Source organism: Urocitellus parryii, chromosome 14, assembly GCF_045843805.1.
Source record: "Urocitellus parryii isolate mUroPar1 chromosome 14, mUroPar1.hap1, whole genome shotgun sequence".
NCBI classification, from domain to species: domain Eukaryota; kingdom Metazoa; phylum Chordata; class Mammalia; order Rodentia; family Sciuridae; genus Urocitellus; species Urocitellus parryii.
This window is the reverse complement of record NC_135544.1, coordinates 65851892-65867837: the sequence shown is the minus strand read 5'-3', so window position 1 is coordinate 65867837 and position 15946 is coordinate 65851892.

Genomic DNA, 15946 nt, shown 5'->3' with positions numbered 1-15946 from the left:
CAGTGGCCTGGTCACCAGTGGCCTGGTGCCTCCCCCAGGGCTCCTCTCCCCATTCTCTAAACAGCATGCACGAGGAGCCCTGAATGAGCTTCCGGAGCTCAGTCAGGCCACGGACACCAGGGAGCTTGCATGCCAGAAACAATTGCCACTCATAATAATAAACCACGGAATGGCTTAATCGGCCTTTCTGCACTTCTCTAAACACACTGCTGACGCTTTCTTGGCGGCCCTCGGAGCTTCATGATTTTCTTCTCCAGGGAAAGTCTAAACTGAAGGATGTGACCCCCAGCCAGCCTCTGGCAGGCTCACTCATAACCCTGGGAAATGCAGGGACTCACAGGGGACACACGGGTGATGTTTATTCACAACCAGCCTGGGGCCAGGGTGCATTCGTGAAGAATAAATGCAAGGTTGGGGTTTAAAAATGTTTGACAGCTCCTGGCTCCTACAGTTCGTCATTTCCCATGAATGAGAAGCAGGAGGACAAATCCAAAGGAGGAACAATGGAAGATCACATGTATGTATAACTCAGAATGAAGCACAAGAGAGACAGAAAAGAGCCTGGGACAGAAAGACAGAGAGACAGGCACACACCACTCACACACACACATACACACACACCAGACTTGCTCTTTCAGAGAACCCATGCCGCACCCATCAGCCTTAGGACCGTGCTATCAGATTTTGGTACTAAGAGTGGTTCTAGGGAAACAAAAATCTCAAGACTGAGTTTTCAGGATGGCTTCTGAGGTTGTTGGAATTGGTTTTCTAATCCAATTCAATTTAAAAGCCTTAAGGTTTCTATTTCCAGTAAAGACAGCCCTTGCCGTCGATGGCACAATGGGGCGACAGATACACAGAATCCGACTCCTGATGCTCCCTATCAACACTTCTAAGAGGCAAGATTCTGGGCGACACTGTAGAACATTTTTGTCAAACTGACAAAATGTCATGAGACTGACTGTTGCTCTTAATGGTGCTGGAACCAAGTGGAGAAAGAAAACAATGGATTCAGGGGTTCGAATTCCCACATCAAGCACCACATAAATGGCCTGAAAGAGACTCCTAAGTCTCACAGATGCAGAAGTGAGATGGCTGAAAATCAAAAGCAGGATCCAAGCTGAATTAGAATGTAAACTGAATTCTCGCCAAAAGGGCACGTGTTGTTCAAAGGAGAGAGTGTTGACCCAGAAGGGCTCGTCTCTGGACAGCCTGTGGACTCGGGTGAAAACCTCCTCCCTGGGGTCTCCAGCCTGCTAGCCCACCCTGCGGGCTTCAGACTTGCCAGCCCCACACTTGCATGAGCCAATTCCTTAAAATAGGCCTGTCTCCATCCCCCACCCTCTTTGGTTCTGTTTCTCTGGATAATCCTGACTAATCCAGACTTTGGTAAATTTTATTTCACAACCCAACCCACCTGCCACTCTCAGTTCTAATTCTAGGTTGCTGTGTGGTGCACTAGCTGAGCCCTAAGGGTTCATCCCAAGCTGAGGGGGTCCTCACGATGCCCGAGCACACCTATTGGCCTGCAGGGCATAAGAACTCTTGTCCTGAATCAGGGTTCCCGGGGCTTAAAAGCCCTCAGCAGCCACAGCTGACTGTGTCTGCCTCTGGGTTCTGGGGGTGGTTTGAGGAGGAAGAAAAAATAGCAAGTCCACAAATGATGTCACTGGGCAGCGCCCACGGGCCGCCATTCACCTGTGAAATCTGCCATTCACACACCAGTTTTCTCGTAGTGACAAAGGCAGTCAGAAGGAGACCATTCTAGGAGAGAAAGACCCACAGTGAACCCCTTGGACAGAAAGATGCCCGGGAGTCTGGAACTACTTCCCCCAGGCCCCATGATCTGGGATAAGATTCAATTTCTGCCTTCTGGTTCCTCTTCCAGGAAACAAAGCACTAAACTGACCAGTGTCTGAGATCCTTTCAAGCACAAAAACTGTCCCAGGCATCCTGGTCCTCGCTGTGCTTTCATTTCCTAATCTGCAAAATGGGTTGACGTCATCTGTCCTGCTATGGCCTGGCACAGAAGGATGGAGGCAGCCGGTGTCCAGGAGAGACGGGCTCAGTCAGGTCGGGTCAGGCCAGCATGGGAGAAAAGAGTCCTCACCGATGTTCATCTCAGCTCTCCCTTTTATCTCAGATCCTCACTTTCCTAAACATCTAGACACACAGACGTCGTAAAGGACCACAGGGGACACGGGAGACACCGAGGTACAGGGGCTCACAAGAGAAGCACCTGTCACTGCTTGTTATGAGTTATCTTCTGCCCACATTGGTAGAGAAATTCTGAGTTCTGGCCCCCTGAGGCTCTGTGTAGGTCCCCAGGCCTGCTTGGCTTATACCTCCTCGGTAGCACTGACCACGTCCCACGGTCACTTTATGGTCAAGAGTCCCTTTCCTACTGGTGAAGGAGCTGGCTGAGGCTTGGGACGGTGTCTTGTCCCTGATACCTAGGCCTAAAGTATCACATAGGAAAAGTTTGCTGAAGGAAAAAAAAGAAATCTCTCTCCATTTCACAGATGAAGGAGTGGAATGGCTGAAGCCTCAGACCTCAGACCTCAGACCTGGGGGCCAGAAGAACCCTCCGAGGCAGAAAAGCAATCCTTAGCAGAAAACCTTTGCCCTGAGTTGGCAGTGTCTTTCCTCTGCTTGCCTAACAAGTCTGAGGATAAAGCAGCCCTTCATTCTTTCATCCTGAGGATAACTGGTAGAAGTTATTGTATACACCTTTACCTACATGATCACATTTAAACGGCATCATTGCCCCAGGAGATGAGTGAGGATGACTACCCTCCCCTTGCAGGTGGGAGGAGGTTGCAGGGGAATCCTTGCTTCCACATTCCCCAAGCTTCTGCCAGGTGTCAGGCTCCATTTTCTACCAGGTTCTTGAGGAGGGAAGCCCCAGCCCAGGGAGACCACAGCATTTCCTAGTCTAACATAATCTCCAAGTGTGCAGGTAAGTCAGTCAAACATTAACGTGGAGATCTGTGGGCTGAAGTCAGACGCCTGGCAATCGAGCCCCAGTTCCACACTTTAATAGCCCTGACCTTGTTGACTCAGCTGCAAAGGAAAACAAAATATAAAAGTTGCTGCCTGAGCTGCCTCCTAAAGTTGTCAGGGAGTCCCAACAAGGTGGAAAGAACTTTAATGGCCGGTGTGGTTGGCCAGGGTTCCTGTCCTGCTCGTTAGCACCCAAGAGCACTGAAATTCCTTCCAGCAGCTCAGGTCTGACACGAAGGCTTTCAAGGACTAAAAGGGTGACAAGACCGAACGCAAAAGCCACGTTGGCAACCATGGTGTGGGTACAGCTGGACTGATCCTGGGAGGTTCTGGAACTAGAAAAGACTGAAATCGTTCCCTTGGGTGCTCACCCCGCAGACACACACAGAGCTGAAAGTTAGTGGAACAACAGAGGGCACCGGCCCCCTGGATGCTTCAGTGACACTCCAGACCCTCATTTAGATGAGAAAACTCAGGTACAGAAAGAAAGGGCTTCAGCACCGCTCAGGGGGCTGGTCCCCCAAGACCACCTGCCCTGACTGCAGTCTGGTGAGGGTCCACACGGTCCATGCTCCAGTCTGGGCAGGTGAGTGTCTGAATTCAGGTACACACTAGATAACAGGGCCACAAATCAAGATTATTTTAAACTGTTTGCCTGACTGGTGAATTATCATCATCCAGGCACAGAATAATTGATAAAAGACACAAAAGTCAACTGCCCTCTAGATTCTCCTTTTTGGACACTGTGTGAATAGCCCCCACGCTACACGGTACTGCGACAGGTGGTCAGTGTTGTGGCTGAGCCCCACCTGGCCGTCGTGCAAATGTGTGTCTGGGCGATGAAGACATCATCCGCAAGGTCTCCTTGGGTGGATTATATTACGTCTGAGGAGATCATATCACTTTAGGGGAATGCTGACTGCAAAAAAGCAATTCCTTGCACCTGCCAGGAGAGGGCAGGTTCCCAAGAACGCACCAGCAAAGCAACCCCTTGAGAGCCCCAGAGAGCTCCCAAGCACAGGGGCTGGGAATTGCTGGGTCTGAGCAGGCAGTGCTAGGTCCATCTGGAAGCCATCTCCTGGGACCAGCAGAAGCTGAGAGGTAACAGGCTGCTTCATGCTTTCAGTATTACATACCAGGGATCACAGAGCACAGGACAACAATAAGATAGTTATCTGGGGTACCACACCGTGGGGTACATAGAGCAAAAACATGGGAAACCCTGCAGAATAAAAGGCATCAACTGAACATCCCTCTCTCAGAACCCAAACAAGGAACCACCAACAAGCAGGGGGGAGGGATAGAGAAGAGCTGTGTAATGCACTTAAGAAGCCTGACTGAGGAGCTATACCAAGAAGTTGTACCATGCACACAAAACTACATATCATGTTCAAACACACAGGCTACAGCCACCAAAATTTACCATGCCCTAGACCACAATGAAAACGCCAGCCAATTCCGTAAAGGTGTTATCACACAGGCTGCAATTCCTTGTGCATCTAAAATTAGAAGAATTTTGACTCCTCAAAAAAAAAAAAAAAAAAAAAATTCCATATACAATGAAATTAGGGCCATAGAAACAATTCCAAATAATTGTTAGATTAAAGCAAAAATCAAGATGGAATTAAATTAAAATACTATAATGGCAGAAGCAACAGGGATTTTAGATATATGTATTTGAAAAGAGATTGAAATCAAACGGCATATGCTTTTAACATAAAAACATAAGAAAATACCTGGATACTGGATAAAATAATGTAAATGTTAAGGCAAAATTTAGAAAAAAAACAAAGGAAAAGCTGATGTGTGTAGCTACTGGGTGTTTTGTCTTCCCATTTTTATCTTGGTAAATTAAGATAAAAGATAAACAAAAGTTTCTAGCTTAAGTTAGGCAAAATGAGAGAGCAGACAAAAGTAGAATATATAGCTAATATTTCTCTGATACCTGTAGTTTCTAAAACCACTAAGTGGATTTTTATTAAAATTAATCTTATTAATATTTTTATTATATAGTTCATATTAAATGATTTAATCTATATTAAATGTTATTTAAATTGACTTTGTTAAATTGTATTAATTTAAATGAAATTTAATGAATTTTTAGTATACCGATTTTAAGTCCTTTAGTTATAAACCAATGAGTGGGACAGCTGGGTCAAATGGTGCTTCCGATCCCAGTTTTCCGAGGAATTTTCATACTGCTTTTCAGACTGGCTGCATCAATTTGCAGTGCCACCAGCAATGTATACGTGTACCTTTTTCCCCCCACATCCTCGCCAACATTTACTGTTGCTTATATTCTTGATGATTGCCATTCTGATTGAAGTGAGATGAAATCTTAGAGTAGTTTTGATTTGCATCTCTCTCATTACTAGTGAAGTTGAACATTTTTTCATATATTTATTGACTGATTGTATTGCTTCTTCTGTGAAGTGTCTGTTCAATACCTTGCCCTTTACATTAATATATATATATATATATTGTTTATTGCTGGCAAAAATAGAGTATCATTGAATAGTTCCAAAGTTTAGAGACTTCTAAAAAAGTGGCTTTTATAGACTTTCATGAGTTGAAAACTAGTTGTATTTCTAATAGGGTGGAGCTCAGTAATCACTATGTTGCCATCAAGAAAGCCCGGCAGATGTTTGCCCAGTGGAATGAAAGAAAAAAAAAAAAAAAAAAAAAAACCAGAATTGAGAACATCATCCAGGCAAATCAGTAGGCAACTGATTCTAGTTCGAGGCAGACAATTAATCTGTTGACGAATCTACTTTCACAGTTTGTACATAACATTTATGGACTATTATTTTAAATTCTATTTTAAAAATATTTATTATTTAGCCTTTAGTGGACACAACATCTTTATTTTATTTTATTTTTTTTTTTTTATGTAGTGCTGAGGATCAAACCCCATGCCTCACGCATGCTAGGTGAACGAGCTACTACTTGAGCCATAGACCCAACACTCTCTTAAAGAAATTCTTATTTCCACCTTGCTTCTTTATGATAATGAGAATTCAAATTTATGGGTAATATATCATTCACTGAACAACTTCTCAGTCCAAATCAATCCTTCTACTACTGTATTGTCACTGGAGTGTTATGTTAATCTTCCTACAAACGTGTGCGGAACATTTCATTGATTATGCCAATTCTTAAAGATACAAATGTGCCGAGCCCTAATATCCAGAGTACACAAAGAACTCAAAAAGTAAACATTAAGAAAACAAACAACCCAATCAACAAATGGGCCAAGGACCTGAACAGACACTTCTCAGAGAAGGATACACAATTAATCAACAAATACACGGAAAAAAATGCTCACCATCTCTAGCAATCAGAGAAATGCAAATTAAAACCACTCTAAGATACCAAATCAGTCCAGTAAGAATGGCAGCCATTAGGAAGTCAAACAACAACAAGTGCTGGCAAGGATGTGGGGGGAAAAGGTACACTTGTACATTGCTGGTGCGACTGCAAATTGGTGCAGCCAATTTGGAAAGCATTATGGAGGTTCCTGGGAAAGCTGGGAATGGAACCACCATTCGACCCAGCTATTCCCCTTCTCGGACTATTCCCAAAGACCTAAAAAGAGCATGCTATAGGGATACAGCTACATCAAGGTTCACAGCAGCACAATTCACAATAGCTAGAATGTGGAACCAACCTAGATGCCAGTCAATAGATGAATGGATAAGAAAATGTGGCATTTGTACACAATGGAATATTACTCAGCACTAAAAAATAACAAAACCATGGCATTTGCAGGGAAATGGATGGCATTAGAGGAGATTATGCTAAGTGAAGTTAGCCAATCCCTAGGAAAGAAATGCCGAATGTCTTCTTTCATATAAGGAGGGGGACTCAAAACAGAGCAGGCTGGAAGAGCATGAAAAGAAGACTACCAATTAGAAGGGACAAGAGGTGGGAGGGAATGGGAGAGAGAAGGGGAATTTCATGGAAATGGAAGGATACCCTCATTGTTACACACAATTACATAGAAGAGGATGTGAGGGGAAAGGGGGGAAAAAAGGAGAGAAATGAATTACAGTAGCTGGGGTAGAGAGAGATTATGGGAGGGGAGGGGACAGAAGGGGGGATAGGGAGGGAATAGGAAAGGCAGCAGAATATAACAGACACTAGTATGGCAGTATGTATAAACCTGCACGTACAGCCAATGTGATCCTGCAAACTGTACACGTGGTAAAAATAAGAATTCATACCCCACTTGAATCAAATGTATGAAATATGATATGTCAAGATCATTGTAATTTTTTCTTAAGCAACCAATAAAAATTTAAAAAAAGAAACGAGACAAGGCCCATATTAAAGAGATTTAAAAATTCTACTGAAATCTATAAGAAAATGTTTGAATGAATCATGAGGTATTAAAAGAAGTACAAACTTAATATCTTGCATAGAATTTATCACCCTATGTTTATAGACTCAAAAAGCTTTCCTTACTTTAACCTTCAACTGTGTTTTAACAAAGCCACATTATTCAGGGCTCTCTACTTCTGGCTTTATTCTTTCTTACTTAGTCTTTTCCCCCATATGAGATCCTCACCACCACAGTCGTCAATGGCTGACCTTGCATTATATTTCAAGGATCACTCTATGTAACATCTTCTCCATTGACTGACTGTATTCAATTGCACTTCATAGCAGGAAATGTATATAACACAGCTTTATGTTGTTCACAATATCTACCACAATACCTTGTACTTTTTGGGCACTGAATATATGTATAAGGATACACTTATGATTACTGGATCCTTTTTGTCACGTGTGCTCGCGAATGAGCCAGGGTTTTCCCTCCATATCCCCCATAGTTTCCAGGAATATTCCAAACATATTGAGAAGAAGAGAAATGCTTTTATTTGGACGGTCAGTTTCGAATACACTAGGTAGGTATCTCTCTCAGATAGAAATACAAAATGACAAACAGCTGTGGTCAGAGTGAACCATGCTAGAAGACCGAATCTGAGTGATCAGAAATGCCTTTCAGCAGGAGGAGCAACAACCACTGGAACCAGATTCAAGCCAAATGGGATAGGTCTTACACTGAAAAAGGATCATTATTTGTGATTTAAAACAATAAACAAACACAGAACACCTAAAGAGAAGGAGGCACCCTGCTATAATTTGGATCTGGAATGTTGCCCAAAGGTCATGTGTTGAAAGCTTGGACCCCAATCCACCAGCATTCAGAACGGACTCTACAGAAAGGTGAATTGAATCCTGAGCTCTAACCTCGTCTGTGGATCAATCCACTGATGGGTTCATGATTGGACAGGACTATCGGGAGTTGGTCAAAACTGTGGGCGGTAGGGCCTAGTTGGAGGGTAGGCCACTGGAGTTGATTCCCTGGAAGGGTACATCATATTCCTCAGTCCTCTCTTCCCCTCACCATTTCCCTGATCTCCATGAGTTGAGAAGCTCTGTTTTGAAGCCAGGCTCTCTGCCATGGTAATCTGCCTCACTTCAGGCCACAGCAATGGAGCCTGAAATTGAACCAAAATAAATATTTACTCATTTAATTTTCTCAGGTATGTTGTCAAAGTGATGAAAAAGTCTTCTAACACACACACACACACACACACACACACACACACACACACAGGAGGAATGGTCTAAAGGGAGAAAAGGACACTTGGTATTGTTGATGCCTTCTTCAACAGTAGACACAGCTGGGGTACAGCGTGGATTCTCACTTCAGCAGATGCTAAAAGGGGCTTAAATTTTTATTTTAGTCTTTTATGAGGAGACATTGACTAACACAGGCCTGACTTCTCTCTCAGATTTGGAGATGAATAAGAAGGACCAAGAAGATTTCCTTTTCTAGCACAGGACACAAATGCAGTCACTAGTTTCTGATAGCAATCTGAGTAATTATGTCTACTTGCTCTATCTTGAAGGCAAGAGACATTATGAGGTGATTCATATGATCCTCAGAATCTATTTAACCATTAATTTTCCAAAAATTCTTCCTTTTTTTAAATTTTATTTCTGCCACCTTGGGGTTTTGTTTCCTGAACAGACATATAGAAAGAACAGCTCAAGGAAAAGAGTCTCCTGAATATGGGCTCTGGGAAGAGAGTAATGGGAGCAAACCCAAACCCCTTCTAAAGGGTAATAAGGAAAATGATCCTAAAGGAAACAAAAAGGCAAATATGAACAAAGTGGCAGCAGGCTCCATTTGTTGGCCACTTTCTCTGCACCAGCCATCAGGTGAGAACTACACACACTATGTTCTCATTTACTGTTCAACTCATGCTTGTGAGAGAGGTTTCATAAATGCATTCTGTCAGTTTAGCTCCAAAATTGCTTTGGTCCCAACTGGTCTGTCTGTTACAGCCCACGTGCTTCCTCTCTTTGCTTTGTCCCCAACTCTACAAAACTGCCTCCTCATTAACTTGTTGGAATTTAAACACCTTGGAAAGCAGGGCCTTATCTTAACTCCTTCTGATCCTTAGAGGTATGGGAATTACATTTAGGATTGTTACTCCATAGTAGAAAATTTCTCAACTTTCTATTTCGCTCTGTACTCTTGAAACCTGGATTATATTTGGCACTGATAAACAACCATAGGTGAAGTGAACATCAACCTATTGGCTCTAAAACAAATTTTTCTTAAGTGAAATTTAAGCGGAATTTTTGAGCACTTAAATAAACTTCAATCAGAATCAACAAGGACCAAATAATATTAAAATGAACTCGAAAATGTATAGATTAACAGCAAAAGTTTACTTTTGGAAAGGGTAAAGATGGTTCTTTAGTGAAATTTAATCCGTATTATAATTTGAATTCTGAGACTGATTAAGACTCTGTGATGGTTAATTTTATATGTTAACTCGTCTGGGCTACGATGCCCAGATACTTGGCCAACTTTTATTCTGGGTGTGTCTGTGCTGGTGTTATGGGGTGAGATTTACTTTTGAATCGGGGACTTTTAGTTAAATAGATTCCATTCTCTAATGTGGAGCGAGACCTCACCTCGTCAACTGAATGCAACTGAATGGGACAAAAAGCCCACCTCTCCCAGACAAGAGGGAACTGTCCAGTGAACTACCTTTGGATTTCATCTACAACATTGATTCTTCCTGGCTCCACAGCACACTGCCTTGGGACTCAAACTGGGACACTTTCCTGGATCTCTAGCTCCTCCCAGCCAACCCTGCCCAATCCTGTGAGCCAATAGCTGACAGGCAAGTGCAGGGAAGAAGCAGAGGCCCTGCAGGGGGTGAGTGTGCTACTGGATGCCAGTCCCTGGTCAAAGCGCAGGACAGGCTTCTGAGTTTACAGGCAGGAAGGGATGATTAGTGTTGGTGGAGCCCCAGGAACCCCGCGCTCTGAGGAATTCTGAGCGCTTGGGTCATAATCGACCCCGGCAACGCCGGAGGACGTTCGGGGCAGAGAAGTGGATGGTGATGGACGCGCTTCTCAGAGCTGGTCCGATGGATCACTGAAGTGGCCACGATGTGGTCCTGGTTTGGAGGCCTGGGCTCAGGCTTGGGCCACTTCTTGGGTCAGGTGGGGAGCAGCTTGGCTTTCCTCACCGGCCAGAGCTCCACCTTCAACAGGGAAATGCTTCTGGATGACTTAGGAGACCCAGAAGCAGCTTTACATCATTGTTCGAGAAAGGAAATGGAAACTACTGATTCCACACTAAGATGTGAGAATGAAGGACCGAAAAAGTGCTGTACTGACCTGGAAGAAAAGCATGAAGCATCAGAGCTACAAATAAACCATCAGTCTGTAAGTTCCCAGAATCAACTGCCACAGAAAGAGGTAGAGATCAGCCATCCTAAAGCAGGACAGATTGTACTGCAAGATCAAATGTTCCAACTACAGGCAGCTGCTCAATCAGTACGCTCGGGAGCTTGTGGTGTACCAACAACAACTGCACCGGCTCCGTTCGGTTCCCTGGTCGGTAGTCATTTTTCAGCCTTTCGTGATGATGACACGGACTTTAGTGACATAATTTTATCACAACAAGAAACAAACGGATTACCAACTGAAGTTGCAAAACATGAATCTGAAGTTGGCCACTCGAGGCAGATTGCTGAGGCTCAGGGAACGCACCATTCTGACTCAAGTGAAATCTGCAAAGTACTAAATACTATCAAGACTCTTCAACCAAACCAAAGTCCAGACATATATGATCATCAGCATGAAATTTCAGTTTGGGAGCAGAGTTCTACTGTGGCAGAAAAGGGAAGAACCCTTCCTCAGCATTCAGCAGTGGAAGAAGTGTTCAGGCTTCAACGAGCCCTGGCTGATGCGGAGAAGGAAATCGTGAGACTAAATGGTTTAAACCAGGATAACCGTCTTGCTGAAGACAATCTGAAACTTAAAATGCATGTTGAAGCTCTAGAAAAAGAGAAGTCATCATTGAGTCAAGAAAAAGAGGAACTTCAGATGTCACTGTCAAAACTGAGCCGTGACTATCAAGTCATGAAAAACAGAGCTTCAACGGACATGAATTTGAATGTACAATTACTAGACTTAAAACTTCACTTGAAGGCAAAGGAGGAAGAACTGAATCAGACTATCAATGAAAAGAAAATGCTGATGGCTGAGTTAGAAGAACTGGATCATCGGAATCGGGAAGCTACAGAGCACATGATTTTGATACAAGATGAGCTATCAAAACAACAAAATGAAGGAGACCTTGTCATCAAGAAGTTGGAACAAGATCTAGATGATGAAAAAAAGAGAGTTCATCAACTTGAGGATGAGCAAATGAACATATCCCAAGAGCTGCATGTGCAGAAGGAGAAGTTAACTGAGAATGCACGGAGCCTCAGTGATTTGCATTTAACCAAGCAGAAGCTTGAAGGAAAAGTAGAAGATTTAGTAGATCAGCTAAATCAGTCACAAAAAAATAGTTCAAACATCCAGCAGGAAAACCTTGGGCTTAAGGATCACATTAGACAACTTGAAGAGGAGCTGTCTGGGTTTAAGAGTAAGTATCGAACCTCTCTGAATGAAGACTCTAACAGTCATTGTAAGGATGACATGCCTAAAGAACGAGAAGCTGAAGCTAGCAACCTAAGTCAAAATCTTTCTGAAGAGGAACAGCTCAACGAAAACTTAACGAAAGTTGCTGTTGAACTCAAGACGGAAAATGAAATGTTGATTTTAGCACGTGACGATGTAAGGCGTAAGTTGGAAGAATCTATTGCTGCTTACAATCAAATCTCTCAAGAAAAAGACACTATCACGGAGACTCTCAAAAGAGACAAAGAAGAGACTGAAGCCAAACTGCACCAGGCAGAAAAAAGACTGTTGGAAGAAGCAAATAATCACAGGCAGACTATTCAGGAACTCTCCAATGCACATGATTGGAATACCTCGGCCTTAAAGCTGAAACACGAATGTGCAGTTCAACTCAATCAAGAGAAGGACTTTGAAATAGCAGGACTCAAAAAGAATATTGAGCAAATGACTGCTGATGAAAAAGAAACTGAGGAAATTTTGGCATCTTATATAGAAGAAGAGGAGCGATTGACACAAGTCATAAATGAGAAAGAAGTTTTTATTGAAAAACTCGAAGAAAAAATTTCACAACTACAAAAGGATTTACATAAGTGTTCTCAGGCCTTAAGAGAAAATGAAACTTTAAGGCAATCCGTTGAAAGAAAGGACAAAAGTCTTACCTACATGAGAGCAGAAAACAACTATCTGCGAGTAGAACTGGAAATACTTACGGAACACCACAATCAAGCTGCACCAGTGGCTGAGCCTGAAGCTCTTGATGCTATCACAGAACTAGAATTGGAGGTATCTCAACTGAACATAGTCAAAAATCATCTGGAAGATGAAATTCAAGACCATCTGAATATAATTGAAAATCAAAACCAGCATAAAATGCAACTACTTCAGTCTTTACAGGAGCAGAAGGAGGAAATGCATGAATTTAAGTACAAGTATGAGCAGATGAATGCTGCGCATAGCCAGTTAATTTTAGAAAGAGAGGAGGAAATTAAGAACTTGCAGAAAACTATTGAAGAACTAAAAGCCCAGTTGCCTGGAGAGAGAGGAGACGCTCAAACACTGAATTCTGATATTTTTCAAGAGACCAAAGTAAAAATCCTAAGAGAAAACGAGGTTCAACACTTCCAAGAAGAAGAGAAAGCTCTGCATTCTGCTGAACTAGCCAAAGAAAAACAGTCAATAGCTGAATGGAAGAACAAGGCCGAAAAGCTAGAAGGAGAAGTAACATCACTGCAGGAACGTTTGGATCAAGCGAATGCTCTGTGGGATTCTGCTTCCAGGCTGAGAGAAGACTTAGATCTCAAGGAAGAGCAGATGGCAGAACTGAAAAAACAAAACGAGCTCCGAAAAGAAATGCTGGACCACGCACAACAGAAATTGTCGACTTTGGTCAACAGCGCAGAAGGAAAAGTGGACAAAGTCCTCATGCGAAACCTTCTAATCGCTCATTTCCAGATAACAAAAGGCAAACGTCGCCGTGAAGTATTGCAGTTGATGGGGAGCATCCTGGACGTTCCGAAGGACGAAATGGAGCACTTGTTGAATAAAGATTATGGTGGTGTCAGAAAGTGGATGAGGAGTTGCCTTGGAGGGGCTTCAACAAGTGTCCCCAGCACACCTCCGAAACCAAGTCAACAACCCCAACCCGTGCTTCAGAGTTCTTTTTCAGAACCCCTTTACCAGGAAATGTTAAAGATGGAGCCAAATTAAGAGCTGGCAGAAGCACCAAGGGGAATCCACTCTTGGTCCCACGTTCTGCAGCGGTGCCTCTTAGTAACCTCGCTGGAGTTGGACTTGGTGGACCTGGGCGTCCTCTTTTCACACCCATTGCAGATTTCATGCCCACCTTTACACCGTCGCCAGTGTCCCTGCACAACAGGGCCAGAGCTGTACTCCAGGATCTTCTAAATATTTAGCATTATTCTAAAGAAGCCATAACCCTTTTTGATGTTTTACAGCATGGCCTTTTGAAAAAGCACGCATGTGCTTGTAGACAAAAAGAGAAAGCAAAACAGCTGGTATATGTAAGTGTATAGCTACTAGGTATTTTATTTTATTTCTTTAGTTGTTGTTGTTGTTGTGATTTTTTTGCTATAGTACTTTTTAAAAAATTTGTTTTGTTTTTTGTAGCACTTTTTGTTTATAGAATTTTGTTCCAATGTAGCAGATAATCATCACCAGTTATCAATTCTGATGTACTTTTGTGAGCCACTGTACAGAGCAGCCTTCTTGAACCACTAGTTCCAACCTCACTTAATGGCATTAAGATAAAAACGATACATGCAATCACAGGAAACGAGAGAAATCCAACCCATAAGAAGGATGTCTCAGATTTAGAGTACATGAAAACCAAATATAATGTTGCAAAACGTTGAGAATATTTAGTTTATCCAAGATAACATTGTACAACTACCAAGCGAAAATTCCAATGGGGAGGACCTAAACAGGAAGCTTAGTGGATAAATTCTAAGATGCTTTGAATCCAAATTCTATGACCCCTATCCATTTTGCTGATTTCCATTTCTCTACGAAAGTCACTTCACATTAATTCAGTTTTCCAGATGATAAATATGTCCAGAAGGAAGAGTATTTTTATGAGGCAACCCCGAAGTGGGATCACATGATCCATTGCCAATGGAAAAGTTAATTAGTAAGAATGTATCATTAAATATCTGGACTGCTTATCTACCTACTATTGGGGGCTCTACAATCGTTCTTATAAACACATTTTATAAAACATTTGATCAAAACAAGTTGGGGAGAGAAATAAGCTGACAACAGTTTTTGGAAGATGAAAAGCTTTACAACAGGAGTAGTTATAACCTTTTGATAAATTAAGGTAAAAGATGAATCAAAAGTTTCTAGCTTAAGTAGGTGAAATCCGAGAAGCGAAAAAGCAGATTGCATAGCACATACTTCTCTGACACCCGTAGTTTCTAAAACCATTCAGAACGTTTTTATTAAAATTAATTTAAACAAAATTTAATATGTTTTTAAATATAAATTATACTATCATTTAATATAAATTAATCTAATTTAAATCAATCTAATTTAAATTAATTTTATTAGTAGTATTATTTAAATTTCTTTTATTAATACGATGGTTTGATTTAAATTTATTTTATTAATTGATATTGTTTATTAACTTATGTTAAATTATAGTATGATTTATATTTAAAAATTCATTAAATTTTATTTAAATTAATACAATTTAACAAAGTAAATTTAACATAATATAGATTGAATTATTTAATATTGACTATATAATTTAATATAAATGTCAATAAAGTTAATTTTAATAAAAATGCTCTTAGTTGTTTTGGAAATTACAGGTGGCAGTGAAGTATTAGCAATGTTATCTTCTTTTTTCTCCTCTTTGATTTTACCTAACTTAAGCTAGAACCTTTTGGTTTATCTTTTGCTTTACTTTACAAAAATAAAAAAAAGGAAGAAAAACACCTAGTAGCTACACACATATCAGCTTTTCCTTTCTTATTTCTAAATTTCACCTTAACATTTACATTATTTTACCAAAATTAAGATGCCATCAGTTGTTAGGCATGAACAAAATCACTGAAACAACAACTGGAGGACGCATCCCAAAGGCACATTGGCCAAGTATTCAAAACATATAAATGTCTGAGAACCGATGAGCTCTGATAGTAAAGTTTCCCACCTATGAAAAGTTTCCCAATGCTATGGAAAATGATGACATTTCTCTTTTTGTGTTTTTTAAGCTGAGAACCAACCTAAGGTATGTTATCAGAAATTGTATGTAACTCAAGTCTTTAAATTTCTTATTTTTCCTGTACTGCAGACAAAGAGGCTCACAATTCCTTGAGCTCTACTAGCATTTTAGTGACAGGAAAAAATTCAATGATGCATAGTTGTTTATTTGCATTCAATGTCTATCAATCTTACATACTTTGGGAAGGGTCACAAG